The 15,208-nt window shown below is 41.6% G+C and overlaps 1 long non-coding RNA gene across 10 annotated transcripts in view; it reads right to left on the minus strand.

Annotated features, from left to right (window-relative positions):
- The window catches only part of LOC106506547 (uncharacterized), a 760,340-nt gene that overhangs the window by 479,824 nt on the left and 265,308 nt on the right, over positions 1 to 15,208 (minus strand). For 6 of the 10 annotated variants that reach the window (XR_014830958.1, XR_014830968.1, XR_014830963.1 and 3 more), the window contains one exon: positions 5,406 to 5,522. The exons of the other annotated variants lie outside the window; for them this stretch is intronic. This is a non-coding gene — a long non-coding RNA (uncharacterized LOC106506547). The remainder of the gene's footprint in view (positions 1 to 5,405; positions 5,523 to 15,208) is intronic. 10 annotated transcript variants of the gene reach the window in all.

A 15,208-nucleotide genomic window follows, 5' to 3' on the forward strand; every position in this document is an offset into this window, starting at 1 on the left:
GCTGTCTGCAGCAGACTGCTTACACCGAAGTCTCGATAGGTGGTCTCCCAGTTCATCAGTTCATAAATAAGTAATTTGAAATGTGTTCCTGAGGGAAATTTTCCTTCTGCTCTCCCCCAACAGACTGTACTCATCAGTTTTCCCATTCTCCAGGTAGCTGCCGTCCTCATTTATAATGGCCAGAGGAACTATGCTGTTCTAATTCCTGCTTCATTACATTGTCTAATGCAAGTTTTCACCAGCCTCACAACTCCCCATTTCTTCATATTGATAAGAAAAAAAAATGTTGCATATATTATTTGTTGGCACTTTGGAGTCAGCTTAGCTACTGGTTTAAGCGGAATATTTTTACATACAAAGCAAGACAGGACAGGTTGATCTCCGGACAGAGGTTTGGAAATGTTGGTCAGCCCTCAAAAGGCACATACAAGAGCACTGGGGGCGGGGGGAGATACATGCAATGTGCAAATCTTACACACCACGCACACCCCAAAAACCACACACTCCACACACATAGCCAAACAATCACCCCCTCTTTTACTTCTTGTACCTCGATTCCTATCACCACACACATTCAGACTGGCAGATATTTTGTACATATCTGGATGCATGTGGCTCCAACCCTACATTTTTCCCCTTGAGAAAATGCACAACCAGATCAAAAGCACCTGGTGACTTAGGAAAACCAGGGTCTCCCACTGGTGAAGCTAATGGAGTCACTAATTTGCCTGGCCAATAAAACCAATGATTTCTATACTAAAAGCCTTTGAGTGAAGCCTCCGGGGCTTGCTCCAGGGGTGATGGAGGGGGCCTAGTTTCCTCTTAGCCAATAACCTAATTATTTTTTAAAGCACTAACTGTACCTTTCATTATAATAATGCATATAATTGATTTTACTGATTATGTCTTTCATGGCATCTATTAGTCACTGGGAACTATATTTACTTCTTTTTGTTGTTTTTATGATTGTTTAGCTTTGGGGCCTCATAATAGGTAATTAATAAAATATGTTAATCTGAGAGTAATTTACCTAATGAGATCTCTAGGAATGCTTTTCTCTCCTGATAAAGGAATTCCTCAGCAGGCTTTTGTGGAAGAAAAAGCTTTCCTGTGAAATCTTGGCAGGATCTGAAACCCATATTCAGATGTACTTGTTTGTTTTCCTAGCCTTTGAACAGCCACAGAATTCCATTAAAAAGGATTTAAAAGTGAATGTCAAGGACTGTCTAGTTTTGGAGAAAATTGTCCCTTTCTCTGGCCTGGTTATATAATTAACACACTCACCCCCCCAGCAACCATCCTGTTAGCCATTAGCAAAGTTGGCCCTCCAGCTATGGGATGGCTCTTTCAGAAAAAGGCCATTGTATTGTACATACAGCACAGGGAACTATATCCAATCTCTTTGGGGTAGAACATGATGGAAAACAGTACGAGAAAACAAGTGTGTGTGTGTGTATGACTGGATCACTATGCTGTATAGCAGAAAATGACAACAACACTGTAAATCAACGACACTCTAATAGTAAGGAAGGAAGGAAGGAAGGAAGGAAGGAAGGAAGAAAAAGAAAAAGAAAGAAAAATGCTAATGTTCAGAGGGAAAGCTAGACTGTGATGATGTAGGAAAAGCAAACCCAAAAGGGTGAGATAAAGGAAAGAAAACAAAAAGGGGCTAAACAAGGACCAAATTTAGATTATAGGCAACTTTCAGCAGAGAACACACAATCAGGTGGGAGAAGGCAACAAAATCTAGGCTGGTCTCCCCTGCGCAGGGGCAATTCACCTAGATCTGTGAGGGGGCTATTGTACCAAGTGGGAAGAGTTCGTTCTCTGGGATGCTGGTCAGACGGAACTAAGGATGTCCACAACAGAATGATGATTGAAACAGGGTGTCTAGAAGCAAAAGGATCAGCTCATGTGCAGTTCTGCACCTGGGACTTAGTGAACTTAATCACATCATCTCCTCTCTCATCGCCATGTGACCTCTCCTCTTTAAGATGGACCATGGACAGCAGTACTACGCCAGTGTATTCAGGAGAAGACTGACAGAGACATGCCTATAATGAAGGCACACAGAGCTTGGTATTCAACAGTTTCTCAACCTCAGTTCAACTGACATTTGGGGACTGAAAATTCTTTGTTGACTGGAGGAGATATGTGCATTGTATTCTGCTTAGTAGCATCTCTCCTTCTGCCCCTGGGGGCCAACATCACTCTTCCTCTCCCCATTACTCAACATGGTATCCAGGTAGTCTCAGATACCATTTAGAAGGGGAAGAGAGATGCATTAGGGCAAAATCACCACCCCTGAGACCCACTGGCTTCCACTAAAGACTCAATAAACTAGCCTAGCACAGGGATGATCTTTTCTCAGAAGCAACTAGCAGGATAGATGAGAAAGCCACCTTGGGTGGGGGGGGAATGTAGGGTGTTCTATAGTGAATTGCTCCAGCCCTTGTTATGATCACTGGGAATAATTCCAGATTTCAGTTTGAGTAAATGTCTCCCACTGACGAGCAGGAACTTCTTTCCAAAGGCGGCCAAAGTCTCCTGAGCAGGAAGGGAGAATTGGCCTGGGGCTAAACTGACCCCAGGTTATGGATCACACAGCAGGATGTGAGGGAACCATCCCACATCCAGCTCCTGAAGAGTCAAGCCAAGCCAAAACTAAAGGCCAGCAACATCTAGGGGTGTGGGTGTGTGTGTGTGTGTGTGTGTGTGTGTGTGAATACACATATACATATGGATAAGTGCAAAAGAACTACAATAAACTGTTGACAAAGGGAAAACTGGAAGTTACTTAACCCTTACCCATAAAAAGCAAATTGTAGAAATCAATAAAGCCTAAAACCAATCTGCCCAATCTCTGACTCCTACGACATATGACTTTCTCTAAAAATTCAGGTCCTAGGTGATTTCCTAAATCCAGACTATTTCAGGCTTGGAGTGCTTCTATCTTTTACTTAGGAAAAATAACCTTCTCTCTTGAATATAGGCCTCATGAAAGGCTCTTTTTTAGATGCTGTCTTGTCTAGCAAACTATAGCTCGATGATTTTAGCAATCATTGGATCACCTCACTCTGTAGAAAAAGGAAATAAAAACCTCCATTCATTACACATACCTACTCACCCCCAAAACATATGCACTTAATGCCATAGAAAACCACATAAACAAAAATAACAGACAGTTGACCAAACACGTGTCCACACAACCCTTTCCCACACTGACTCAAAAATAAGTACCTGATGACACTTAACGTCATAGACTGGAATCCCCAGAAAGTAGAAAATGCATGAGCCTACACTGGCAAAACAGGAGCACTCAAAAATTTTTAAAAAGAACTTCTTGAAGTTCCTGCTGTGGTGCAATGGATCTGTGGTGTCTCTGCAGCACCAGGATGCAGATTTAACCCCCAGCCAGGCACAGTAGGTTAAAGGATCCAGCGCTGTAGGTAGCAACTTTGGCTCAGATCTGATCCCCAGAGCAGGAACTCCCCATGCCATGGGGCAGCCAAAAAAGAAAAAAAGAATTTTAAAAAGAATTTGCTATTTGAAAACCATCAGAGTAAAATTAAAAGGAAAAATTAATTCTTTATTCTCCTTCCTTACACTCTCATTACAATTTTACATTGTTTTTATTTTCAGCTACCTATGCTGGGAGTCAGAAAAAGACAACATAAATTTTTGAGATATTCAGGCCTTGAAAATCTTAATTGAGGCACCTGCAACCTTTCACATCCAAATTATAAAACATGGTTACCCAGGCTTGTTTACACAGGTACCCCTTAGCATGATACTTGGGATGGCGGGAGGGGCTCAGTTCTGACAGCCAGGGACCTGGCTTCCACCTCCCACTGATACTTTGTTCAGATCTCAGTTTCCCAATGTAAAAAAGAAAAAAAAAAAAGCTAAATGATGGAATTGGCATGATTTCCAGCATTCACTTTCGCTTTGCCTATGAATCCCACCTCTTGCCCAAGGTCACCCTCAGCTGGTGGCCACAGAGTCAGAACTAGAGGTCATTCCTCCTCCAAGTTCAAGGCCTTTTCCACAGATTCCTATCCACACAAACACCCCCTTTCTTCCCTCTCCTCCTCTAGCTCTCCCCCCCTCCTCAGCTCCTCATTACTATGCATCTCCTCTCTCATCTCCTGTGCAGCCAATCCATAGCCCCCTCCTCACCCCCAACAGCTCACGCAGCAGGTAGCGCAGGAAAAGATAGCAATGTGGAAAGACAGCCAGGCACAGTGAAGGGGTTACTTTGCCCGGGGACCCCTTTATCTGAAGTTGTCCTCAAAAGCGGAAATGAGTTGATTTGCATTTTCCCACTGAAGCATGCAGAGTAGCTGAGGAGTGTTTCTCGTTACCAAGTACCGTCTTCTCTGGTTTGCCCTGAGGCCTTCTCTGGGGCTGGAGCAGCTCTGAAAACACCTGTATGCTGCCCATTTAAATACATGCTTCAGACAAATCTTTTCGGGGCTTTCAAAAGGGAAAGACTAATGCCTTCCCTCCCCAGCATACATTATCCTTCCTGTGAATGCTGAAGGCAGAAATTAACCCTCTCCAGACTGGTTTAGTTCTACTCTGAGTATCCATGCAAAGCTTCCATCCCATGCTTAGGGACTGGCAGTGAATAGCTTTCTCCTTCCTTCTTTCCTTCTTCTGTTCTTCCTTCCTTCTGCGAGTACTTACAGAGCATCTGCTCTGTGCAAAAGCACTTGATGGCTGCACATAGCCTCAACAGAGACAATTTTGACAAGGATCTTGCTCTCAAACTGCTCCCAGCAGAGCAAAGATCTTACCTTCATCTCATCTCAGAAACTGGCTGAGACAACGTCATGGCTTGTTGCAACCTACACTTCATCCCATGACTTCTGTGAACCCCCTTGGTTCCTTCTCTGCTGTGCAGCTGGGCAAAAGCCACCTCATAACTTTGGAAACTCTGTGCACGAACTGAAGGGAGTGGCATCACGCACCACGTGGTTTTCTGCCACTTTGGTGACCCTCAACGCATTGTCCACCAGCTCCCAAAGTCCAAGCTCGCCAAACAATGACCTGTCTCATCTCATAGGTTTCTCTGCAAAATGTAAGCCCACCTTGCTTCTCTCACAGTGAGCACATCCCCTAGATTGGTCTTCCTTCCTTGGGATCCTGGAAATAGGGGGAATAAAATTTTCTCCATCCTTTTACTCAAATAACTAATGGTGGGGAAGTGGTGGAAGCCATAAGAGTATGTCTGGCCCCAGGCAGGTAATTAATAAATACTGAGTAAACATATTCAAAGGAGAGGGTTGGAAAAGGACTGTGGGTATTCAGGGGAGGGAAAGATGACTCTCATAAAGAATTCAGAGGAAGGCTCTCCTGCCAAAGTCTGTAGTGGCACATGAGCTAGAAAGAGCTCCTCTTACCTAGTCCTTTCTGACCCTCATCTTCTTATTTTGGGCTTTGGTCCAACGCTTCATGGCATACCAGGAGGTGAGGGAGATCTTGAAGGTCTGTACACAAGACTCAGGAGTCCTAAAATCCTAAAAGAGTCCAAGCAAGAAGAAGTGTTGGAGCTCTTCTACAATTCCTTTGCTTCATAAAAGAGTAAACAGATCTTTCCAAGGTTGTGCTGCATGTTAATGAGCCATAATGCACTCAACCCTCTTTCTGCAATGGCAAAGAAAGCCAGACATCTCATTTGTTTTATTTGATCTGTTGAGGGTTTTTGTCCTCTTAGTTTGAATGAGTGATGAATTTCAAAACCGTGAACTTTCACATAATAATACTGGAAAAAAAAAATCAATGGTCTGCCAACACTGAGCTCACATTCCTAACCAGCAGCAGTAGCTGGAATTGGGTGGCCATGGTCCCCCATTGGCACAGTCCCCTTCCCTCCCAGGTGTTTCACACCCAGATGGGTTCCCTCATCTCCAGCATGGCATGGCCCCTAGAGGCTTTTAAACTGGTGAGCTCTGCTCTACAGCAAGCTTCCTGTCTGGCCAAGAAAGAAACTTTGAGCACAACTAGCCTCACGTAACTCTGTATGAGATGTGATTCTAGAAGGACCAAGACATTGAGTAATTCCTCTTCCCATCAACAACTAATACTAAAAGTAATCAATTGCAGGCAAGCCAGCAAACAAAAAAAGCCTTTCCCTTTGTCTGCTCCTGCCTGGAATGCCACTGTAGATTCTGGGTGAAGTATTGGAGCCCCCTAACATCTTGGATTTAGGAGAGAAGTGATGAAGAAGTCGCCCCAGCACACACCTCGTCTAGTTCAAGATTTTGGCTGAAGGCCATTCCTGATTCTAATAACCCTTAGCCCCTCTGTGTGTATGCACACACACATGCACAATACACAGCCCAACCCATAGCCCCCCCCCTCTTGTTTTCTCTCTCTTTCTCTCTCTCTCTCTCTCTCTCTCTCTCTCTCTCTCTCTCTCTCTCTCGCACTCTTGAAATCAGCCCCATCCCCAACCTCGTTGGAATCTGACTCAGTCCACAAAAACGAAGATTTCCCTTTAAAAAGAAAATAAGTCTCATAAAAAGAAAACACAGAGCAAGTATACTTCTTTGGAGATGCAAATGTGATAGTTTCCTCTGGAGAACCACAGAGAGCAGGAACCAAAGGAACAGATCCCGTATGGGGGGTGCTGCATTTTGCTCATATGAGCATGTGGACTTTGAGAGGCAGAAAGCATATGAACACAGTGAACACAAACACTTCCTGTATCTGAACAGAAAGAAAGGGAGGAAAACTGTCCTTTTAGCAGGAATGATTTTATTGTGATATCATGCTAACAGTCGGGGAAGGAGCAAAATACCACGCCAAAATTTTAACAAGCCTCCTTCCTTTCTCTGGTTCCCATTGTGAGTTCCGGGAAATGGAGAGAAAATGTAATGAAGCATATTTCTTTTTAAGTGGCATGTAGCTGGCCGCTATGTGTATCCTGTTTTCTGGCATCATTTTAATTAGGAAAGGCGAGAATGTTCCCAACGTCCCCCGACCGCCCTTCCCGGTGTCTAAGTGAGGGAATTCACAGAGAACTGGCAACCAACACAATTTTGACAAACCGAATTTCTTTCTCTTTTAAGCATTCCTCCAATCCCCAGATAATACCCCTCATTCCTCCCACATTAGCTAACACACACAACTTTCTTCCTCCCGCCCTCCTCCAGTCCACACTTCTTCTCTCCAAAACGTATAACATTATTGTGAAGGCTAATTATCAAATAATGCTTAAGCCTTTGGGAGCACAATAGGGGGTTCTAGAAATGTTTTTAAAAGTCCCCAGAAACAAAAATGATTAACAGAAACAAAAATGCCTGGTAAAAAGTTTCAAAACTAAAGTCAGTTAAAAAAATGTTTTAATATATATGCATGTATTACACACATGTATATGTAAAATTATAATATCTAACAGATACTGTATCATATATAGTGTGTGTGTATGTGTACATATATGTATGTGTAAATTCACACGACGTATTCATTTTTTAATAGATCACAGAGATTCTCTGACATCCTAGGACATGTTCCTTAAAGAGAGAAAAAAAATTGAAGTTATTCCATCCTTTTCCTGATACTAGGATAGTCACCATGATTTCTGTCCACTTCAGCTGGCTCTGGAGAGAGGGAAGAAAAGGTTGCCTCTAATAAGAGGGAAGGGGAGAGCAATTCTGGGCAATGTAATTCTCTTCTTTGCCCTAACATGAGCAGATAGGGCCTGACAGATGTAGTCTTTATCACAGAATAAAACAGGCTCACAGCCGCATGCCACACACCGGAACACCACATCTTAGAAAATGTCATGTGGCAGCATTACTCACCACAGTGAGCAGAGCCGGGTAGACCAGGAGGTTGGGAGACACCTGGACTACCTGCCTCCCTTATGTCCTCCATTCTGGGCACAGGCACAGGCACTGGTTTTATATCTGCACCCTTAGAGAGGAAGAATCAGCAGCTGTGGATACAACTATAGGGGGGCCAAGTACTCAGCTATGATGTGTGGAGAAGTTAAAAATAGCACCCAGTCTGGTCAGATTGCAACTGTCCTGGGACCCTGAGCAGTTACAAAACAGAAGGGGATGGGGGTGGAGGGGAAAGAAGGAAAGCATGTGTAGTAACTGTGCATGGCCTCTCATGCATAGAGCTGCAGGGCAGAAGAAAGGCTCCTCACCCTTCCTTCAGTAGAAATCAAGCCTAGGATGCTGATTCTGTGCCTGACAAGCCCTCCAAAGGGAAAGACAGCCCATGCATGAACCTGGGGTCAGGAAAGCAAGGAAGGTCCATTCTGGGAAGTAGTTCACAGATGAGCGGTCCATGAAGATCAGCTCTTGACTCAACATTGGAGGAGATCGTATCCATGATCTCCAAAAAGAGCAAGTCCTACTGGGTGTCCCTGCCCCATGCCCCATGAGACTTCTCGACTCATTCAAGGGACTCCGGCATGAATGGGGAATTCTGAGCAAAAGACAATCAGAGTCTATGGGGGATATTTTCCCCTCAAAGTATTGGGCAAAGCCTGACTCAGAGTTTGGACTGAGAATCTGTACTATGCTGTGATGCCATGTCATCCACATTGGACACATTACTTTCATCATGTGCTGTAGTATTCCAGAGTCCTTAGAGCCATGGAAGAATCATGACACATTTTCTCAGATCAATTATTCTTTTTGTGCAGGAAAGCAAGGTAGGGAGATTATTCTTTGTCTTAATGAGCAAGCGTAAGTGTAGACTAAATTAGAAAATTCAAATAGTTTTTTTTAAATGTTAAGGTAAAACATTAGTCCTCAAAGAAATTGCAAGCTTCCAGGAGACTATTTCGAGCTTCAGTCCTATCACCAACCTGGAGATGAGTTTACTTTTCTCTGTTACAAGGGATTCTTTGGTGCCAACAACTCATGCATATGGAAGGCTAAAGAGTGTTCCCTCCCAAAAAAATATCCATATCCTAATGACCAAATTCTGTGACTCTTACTTTACATGGTATAAGGGACTTTGCAGGTATGATTAAGTGAAGGATCTTGAGATGCCAGATATAGCCTGAGTTATCTACTGGGCTCTAAAGAAATCACGTGTCTTTATAAGAGGAATGCAGAGGGAGATTTGGATACAGAGAGGAGAAGGTAATGTGATGATAGAAGCAGAGACTGGAGTGATATGAGTTGATGATGGAAGAAAGGACCACAAGCAAAGAAATACTAATGGCTAGAAGCTAAAAAGGGCAAGGAAGCAAATTCTGTCCCCAGAGCCTCAGAAGAAACCCTGCCAACATTCGATTTTAACCCATCTTGATTTTAACCCATTTTGGGTATCTGCTTCCAGAACCATAAGAGAATACATTTGTATTGTTTTAAGCCACTAGATTTATAATTAATTTATTCCAGCAGCAGCAGGAAATTCACCGGAAAGAAAGTCCAGGTCATGTGGATCATCAACCTCCTACTATTAATGAATAACTTTGTTTCAAACCACAAAGAACACAGGACGTTGAGGGGTATTTATTCTATCCCTTCTTCATTAAAAAACATTCTATTAAACCACAAAACGCAGTTTGCTCAGACTGACTTCCAAGCATTTGCTCATATTATTCCCTGTGCCTCAAGAGCCATCCTCACCCTTCCTACTTCAGGTTCTATCGTAAAACAAATAAGTGAAAGCTCCCTAAACTTCTATGCGTAGTGAAAGTGAGGTTTTCAGCTTTAGTAACTGGAATAGGCAAAGAAGGATTTCTAATCCCACAAAGGCAGGAGAGTCTTACCTCCACGGCCAGGCTCAGATTTTTGGTCACTATGATCAGGGCACCAAACTGTCTTTTCTACTAGCCTGCTGCTGTACTATAAAAGCACCTTATTTATTGGGGACTATGGTTCAGTTTCTCTCCAGTGCCCCCTAATAAAATGACAACAATATAAAAAACTATCCGTCACTACCACAAAATCATAAATCAGGTTTTAAATAGATGTGCATTTGCCCGGACCTCTAGTGAATAGTTACAAAATCCAAACAATTGAAATTTACATTAAAAAGGCTATTAACTGGAAGACAGGCAAAGAGGATCCAAAACACAGTTAATAGGAGACCCTGAAGAATAAAGCAAGGGAAAATAGGAATCACAAAAGAACAAAAACAAACTGCAAAACTATAACTCAATAAAGTTATCCCAATATAAAAAAATGATTTGAACTATATATGGAAAGAATGTAGCATGTACTTGAGAATACTGACTCAGAATGACCAAAACCAAGACATAGTCTAGAAAAATTATTGTACTTAAGAGAAAAAGAAAAAAAAATATGGATATTGCAGAAAAAAGTACATGTAACTTATAAAAGAAATCAAATTAAATTATCCTCTGATTTTTTTTGACAGCAAAGCTTTTTGCCAGAAAAAAATTACAGTAATGTATTTAAGATTTTCAAGAAGAGAAAATGTGAACCAAGGATTTTTTATTCAGGAAATCACAAACTGCTAATAACATGCAAAGAATCAGAGACTATTATTCCCAAGAGCCCTTCCTGAGGAGTCTACTAAAGAACAAGTTTCAGACAGGTATTGCTAGTGAATATTAGATATATAGTTATTTGTAGATTAAAGACTAAATGAGGGTTAAAAGGTAGTGTCTCTAGTATGTAATGGCTATACGATTTAAAATGCAAATATCCTACCTACAACTATAAAAAAGTGGGGAGATGATTAGCATATGCAAAGAAATGTTTTATCTGCTTTCAGTAATAATAATGTCAATGATAGTATAAGTATCACTACTCTAAGAATGTTGTACACGTAAAGTAGAAAAAAGCAAATGCTAATAGTGGGATATTCTAGTTCTATCAGCCCCTGAACCTTCAAGGATTTTCTGGTGAAAGAAAGGAGCTACTAAGGTAAAATAGAAGAGGTTAATAAACATCCTTTAGGTAAGAATCTGAATTAGAAATATCAGTATGAACTCATGAGGTATGTGCTTATTCCAGCTTTCTCCATTAAAAGGATTTTTGAAGCAAAAGTTAACCCGAGAGCTGTTAAGCATCTCTAGCACTCAGATTTGATCTTCAAATGACATATCCCATTGAATGCAACTAGAATTTCTTGGATAAATGGCTAGTTCCAGGTCTGTGGCAGGAAATATCCATGCGTTTGGAATATCTTGACAAGAAGTTAGAAGGAATCTGTCAAAAATTACTAAGGTCATGACAAAATAATTCAGGAAACACCTTGAAGAGTTTTCCACTGACCAAAGATTTGAGCTGTGCAATAAATTGAAACTCATCAAATATATATAAATCCAACAATTTATGACATGTATTTTAAAAATAATAATTGGTCAACTTCTGAGGAAACAACGATCCAATTGCTATCTTGAAAATTGGATAAATAAAAGGAAATAACCAAACCTTAATCTACTAGGCTATATGAACTGTAATACTACGTAACAAAATAGGAGATAAGAGGAAGTGCCTCTTAATACTTTTAAAATTTATCCAGGTGTTAAATAAAAAGGAAATACAGAATTAAAATGTTACTGGGTTTTAACTCCCAATGAATTAATGAATACAGACACTGAGCATCAACTTTAACTAATATCAAAAAACAGCATAAACCAGACACGAGAGATGATACCACCTATAACCTTGTTAAAGGGATTGAACTTATGGCAGATCAAGCCTCTTTATCCAGCTCCTAGTTCACAGGAAATACAGGAGACAGGAACACATCGAACTGCACAATGAGAAAGGAGTCGGCAAATCCGACTGTAGGAAATTTGACAAGTTAAGGGGTCCAGATTTGTCCACCAATACATTGTAAGGAAAAGAAAGAGGTGGAAAGACCTAATAGGCAAATAGAGTTAAAAAAAAAAATATATGGGCAAGATTAAACTACAGGGTTTAGGGATGCACACTTTTGTGATAAAATCATAAATAAATGGAAAGAAGTGACTACTATAAAAGTCAGGATATTGGTTATTTCTGGATGTAGGGAGGAATTATGTTAGGATGAGGCACATGAAGTGGGTACAGGGGTGGCTGGCAAGTCTATTTCTTGATGTGGATGGTAGTTATAAGGGTATTCACTGTATAATAATTTACTTAGCCACATATTTTTTTGGTTTGGTTTTCTGTATCTGTGTTTACTTTTACAATAAAATTTTTTTTCAAGAATTAATTACTATGGCTTTGTTCTCTGGGTTAGCTATTTGGTCTTGATCAATAGGAAACTCCCGAAAGCAAGGACATAACAAGTGTCCAGTCACAATCACTGAATTTAGCACATAGTAGAGCTCATAAACTCTGGTTGCATGAATCTATGCATCAGTGAGTCAATAGATAATACAAACTCTCCATACTCTAAATCATTCTGCACACTTCTACGAGATGCCTCTCCCGGCTACAAAGATCTTCAGGAACTCCCTATTACCTATAGGAAATGCTTATACTTCTCAGCTTCACATTCCAGCCTATATTCCAGAAACGAGTCCTAAACAATCTTTCCAAGCTCATCACAGCTACTTTCTTAAACACTCCAGTCCAGCCAAACAGGTCTACTTTTAGAACTCTATCTCTCCTCTTTTCCCATTGTCCTTACCTCCATAAGTTCCCTGGTAGCCTTCCCCTTCCTTTCTCCTCACATAATTCACATAAATTCTATTCATCCTTTAAGGTGTGGCTCTATTTTCATTTCTTTGTCAAAGTCAGTCCTTATTACTCTGCCCCATTAAGCTTTCTCTTTCCTTTGAACTTTAGCAATGCCTATTACCACTACTAGACACTTAGTCCTTGTTTGCACAAGTACTGTGAAAGAATTCTTTATTTGTTTGGGGTCTGCAAATATGATCTATTCTTAAGTCAGGAACTGTGACTGACATTTTTATAAAATTTTAAAAATTATTATAGAAAGCTTGCCATCACATTTTGTACATAAGAAGATCTCAATCAAAATTTATCAACTGGCTGAGGAGATGGGTGGGTGGATGAATGGATGGATAGATAGAAAAATGGATCACATTATCACATATTTGAGAGCATTCAATGGGCAGTGACAGATATAAGACGTGTTTATATTCAATAAGGGAAGAATTATGAAGGTCTCTTTGATGCTGGTAAAGATCTGGCCAAAGGATCTTTGGTCAACTGTGGGCAATTATAGATGTTGAGTGTCTGAAGACTGAGATGCTGAAATGAAAAAAGAGGACATTGAGAATGAATGGAAGAAACTGCTGATAAACTTCCTTTCAGGCAGTTTTATCCACAGCTGGATCTATCTGTGGCGGGTCGCATGCTTAACCACTGAAACTTCAAGCAAGAATTTCAAAAGTCCCACTCTATATACTTTTTTAAAAAAATCTCTGTGCAAAAATCACTTATGGCAAGCTTGAGGTTGCACAGGACTATGGGTTTGGTTGGATGAGAACTCTTTTTGTCCTAAAATCTATAAGCAATTATCATGAAAAATCAGAGGCCCAACCCTCCAGCTATAAAGGTGACAACTGCATAAAGAAGGAAAGGGAAGGTCCCTGAAATGTGTCAGCTGCCCCAGAGAGATCTGAGCTGAAAGAAATTCCTGTTCTGGTCAGAATACCAGGCGAGCGAGTGGCACAGTGCCCAAGCCTGCTTCTTCTGGTTCTCTCCTTCCAGCTAAATACAGGTCTGCCTTCTTTTTAAAGGACTGGTTCCAGGGAGAAATCTTCAAGAACCAGACAGATTGGAGAGGATAAATGAATGGGAGTCTGTGAGCTGAGATGTCAGCAAATAAAAATAAATAGAATTAGAGTGGAAAGAATGGAAACCTTCAGAATCTACAAATGTCTTTCCCCTCATGCTCAGGCATTTACCCCCCAAGAAATCCAAGAAAGAAGAGAAAGGCACTAACATGGACTGGATGCCTCCCATGCTATGAACACTACGTTAGCTGCTTTCATACATGTAATTTTATTTAATCCCCCACTCATCTTGCAAGGGAAGGGTTATCGTCTCTGTTTGATGATGCCAATCAAGATTCAAGGAGATTAAGACTTAGCCAAGGCCACACACCTAGAAAGTGTCAAAACCAGGATTCAAACCCATATTTCTTTTTCCTCCAAAGCCCTGCCCACTACACCACCAGCAGAAACAGAATCTTAACATGTTTTAGCTCAGGGATGACCTTACCATCATGTCCATTTCACAGAGGAAGAACCTGACCAGTAAGTAGAAGCAACTTGCCCAACGACTTGTAATGACCCAGGCCTTCTGGTTTCCAGGTAAGAAGCTCTGCATCACTGTATCCACTAGGGTCCTACAAGAAATGCACACTCAAGTAGAGGCATTAGGGTAGGGCATCATGAAGGGATTGTTATATGTGAGGACACATTTTAATGAAGGCAAAAAAGGCTGGTCAGGCTGTCCAGACATAGCAACTACAGGGAGGGCAGGCCTACCCTATACCTGAAGGGACGAGGCCAGGGCCCCAAACCCAGAGAAACCTGTAACTGAGGCTCAACCTATACCTGTAGGAGTACTCTGAACTTCAGTAGAGAAAGCCAATGCCAGCCTGCAGCCTGGCAGGGAGAGTATCCAGGGAATTAAACCCTGCCCTCTCTCTCTCCCCTCCAGCCTCCTGATGCCTCCCATTCACTGAAACTTAAAGAAAATCAGAAAATAAGGAATTCCTGGGATGTGGTTTCTAGGGGTCAGAGAAGGACAGAGAAGGGAGGAGAAAGGACCTAGAGGGGGAAATAGAGCCTTTTGAACACATTGCTCCACAGGGGTGCTTCTCTGAACCGCGGTCCTTGGGAAGAGTCCTATCTCAGCAGGTTAAAGATAACAAAAACCACATCAGTGTCCCCTACTCACCAATGTGGAGCCAAGAAGGATTGACATGGGGAAATACAGGGCAACTAACAGCACAGAGCTGGATTTCTCACTGCCGCTGCAGGGATGTTATTCTAATCTGGCCAAACTGCCTGTGATAAACAGGACAAGCCCTGCTCCATTATCTCCTTAGAATCAAAGGCATGACCTTGGGACTCTTTGGCTTTGGTACCCAGGTCAGTACCGGTGTTCATGGAGAGAGTAACTGGTGTTTCTGGTGAGCTTTTGTCAGTATTTGAGAATTAAAAATAGGGGGCAGTGGAGTTGGGTGTGTGCAGGAACATAGCATGTATACTGTCATCCCTGCTTGGAAGTCAATGCTACTTTAAAATAAAGACAATCACTTTTCAGCCTATGGGCTAAGATAAAGCCTAGTA

This window comes from Sus scrofa, chromosome 16 (genome assembly GCF_054392235.1).
Source record: "Sus scrofa isolate SSC_HxYL_T2T_F1_AM1 chromosome 16, Sscrofa_HxYL_maternal_Yorkshire_Landrace_v2.0, whole genome shotgun sequence".
Classification (NCBI taxonomy): Eukaryota; Metazoa; Chordata; class Mammalia; order Artiodactyla; family Suidae; genus Sus; species Sus scrofa.